A 2984-nucleotide genomic window follows, 5' to 3' on the forward strand; every position below is an offset into this window, starting at 1 on the left:
TAATACATAGCTCCATGTAAGCTCACAATGTGGCCCAAGACTGTGAAGAGCTTTTGTAGATTGCTTGAGATTTGTACTTTAACTAAAATAAAGAGTAATGAAGAGAAAACATGGGCAATATTTTAGCATTCAGCAATTAACAATGCACAGTTCTATGTAAATTCTTGAATTTGGATTTTTTGAGAGGTTATTTAACTTAGTACTATTTAAAAGTTTAACCCCAAATATCCTAAAACCCTTAACCAATTGGAAAAAAGGTTGCATTTTTTATTCACGAGCTGGAAATCAAAATGGCAAGAACTCCAAATTGGCAAATAATGTACTCGTAGACAAACTTTGCTGTAGACTGTTGATCTGTTTGTCACAGAGGGGTGGCCTCAACCCATTTTGTGAAATAGTCTGTCGCCACGATGATGTATTGTTGTCCTTTTGAGCTTAGTGGGTTGATCCGGCCGACGAAGTCTTTTCTCTCTATATTTGAATTTAATTGACCATCTTTCAAATTATTTTCTTTGGTTGTTTACAATCTATCATACTTTCTTGCCAAACTGGATTTGCATGTGGTATGATTTCCTAGCTAACTAACACAATTGTACTTAAAACCCCTTAGATATCAAATGTAATTTTTTGAAGTTGTATTTAAAACCCCTTAAATATCAAATGTAATTTTTTGAATTTAGACTTTCCGGGAAGTCACTTAGCCTACTACTAAGGACATTTAACTTTAAATATCCCAAAACCCTTAACTGATTGAAAAATAATATGCACTTTTATTCATAAGCCCTTTCTCTCTATATTTAAACTCAATGAATTATCTCTTAAGTAATTCTTTTTGGTTGCTTACATTCCAACTTGAGTGTCTTTCAAACCCTAGCACTAGAAACAATTCTTCACTTAAAACTTTTCTTCAATAAGCCAAACTAATACTAGTATTATTAGACTATAAATATAAGATAATAATATTTTTCTTATTACTACCTTTCTGAGTTTAGGGTTTTGAAGTTATGACATTTTATTTAGGGATCTTTATAGGCCCCAATCCACCTCTATTCATAACAATCTTTTAGGCTCTAGTGAAAAGCTTGAATATGAATTACCACCCCATAAACCCTGTCTCGCCCTACTTTTAGTCTAAAGCTTTGCCCAAACAGCTATGTTGGGGCAAAAACATAAATTTGTGGGATGTGCCTACTTCAGTTCTCACACATTAATGACCTGTAGCTTTGATATAAGGAGAGCAGGATCATAATTCTCTAGGAAAGCTCACAATTACTCAAGGTACATCATGAATTCACCTTCCAAATAGAGTGACTTGCCCCATTTCTCACCCAAACAATCCTCTCCATTGAAAAATCCCACACTTGCTCTCAATTTCTCCATTGTGCGCTTGGATCTTGGCCTCTTGAATGTGCTGCCATTGTCAATTTGATCCAAAGCCCACACCTATATTGAAAGACATAAGTGCAAGTATAAGTAACAATCTAAGTATTGAATTCACCACAAACAGTGAATTGCAATGCCCACTAGCCATAGCCATTGTTAGAGCTTGGGGCTGCCTCCATGCAAGGCTTATACAACCCACTTGGTGATCAAGAGGCATATTGCTAGAGACAACACACTTAGCGATTAGTCTAGCCATGTCTTGAGAATTGTGACATTTTTGCTAGTGTGCAGTGATTGAGAGGCTTGGCTGCCAGAGACAACATACCTAGCAGCCCTGTTCTTAAGAATTGTGACAATTTCTCATAGGCAACAATTAAACCCTAGCACATGATCTATCACAATTTCACCAACCAATCACAACTTAAGTTGTGCTTATCTCCCATTAGTCGTTGGATTAGGATTGATTTGATGGCAAAGAGTTTGCAATTAGCAATTATGAGTGAATAATCTTCTCAAATCCGCTATGGAGGGCAGAAGATATCTCCTTAGCATTTTATATGGCTGTCAGATGCTTTCTTAGCATTTTACATTATAGATATATTTTAGCTTATTAAAAAGTAAGATTTATTTATAATTATGACTAAATATATAATAATAAATTAAATCTAACTTATAAATCTTTAAACTTAATAGTATGCAAAAGATTATGGTGCATTCCATATACATCTTTTTGTAACATTATCACAAAGGATTATGTAACCATCATTGATTACACAAAGTGCCATTATTTTCCATTTATTTTTCCAATATATGTTAATTGACCACATCACAATATTTTTATTATCATATATTACAAGGTTTCCATCTGTTTGTAATCTTAAAAAACAGCCTTTTCCTTTATCATCTGTTTTAGTTTTCCAAATAATAGTTTTTCCTTTAAAAAGTAAAAGCACACAATTCAATTGCATATATAATGAGTATTGTCTATTTGGTGATATAAGAATTTGTCCAGCATATAAGTTAGAAAATGATGAAAAGTTATCTATACTTCTAATACAAGTTTGTCTCCACGTACAATCAGTTTTAGCTGTATTTATAAATATAAATGCATTTTCTAAATATATAGAATCTTCACTTTCTTCAATCTTATATAAAATACTAAAGCTTTCAAATATGTATTCAGAAATTGGAAAATTTAAAATACCATAATCATTTTCTATATATCTAGTGTATATATATTCAAATATTTTTTTTGGATAAGAACCATAATAGGGATTTGAATATTGAGGGAATATACTACAAAGTGATTCATAATATGGTGGTGTAACAAAAGTACGCAAAGGGGTTAACACAATTTTAATTTCATGATGCACAAAGATAATTGAATTTCCAGGAATATATGGAGATAAAGTATTAATTGATTCTATTGCAGCTCTTATAGTTCTTAAAATTAAAACTTTTGTTACTTCTAAAATACGGTGATTTCCTTCTCTGTTGATTGTTATTGCAAAAAGAATTTGGGGAAGAGATATTAAGACCATAGCTAAAAATAATGTTTTTCTAAACATTTTTTACCAATATACAAGATATCTTTTAGAAAA

This window comes from Selaginella moellendorffii, unplaced genomic scaffold, assembly GCF_000143415.4.
Source record: "Selaginella moellendorffii unplaced genomic scaffold, v1.0 SELMOscaffold_5, whole genome shotgun sequence".
NCBI classification, from domain to species: Eukaryota; Viridiplantae; Streptophyta; class Lycopodiopsida; order Selaginellales; family Selaginellaceae; genus Selaginella; species Selaginella moellendorffii.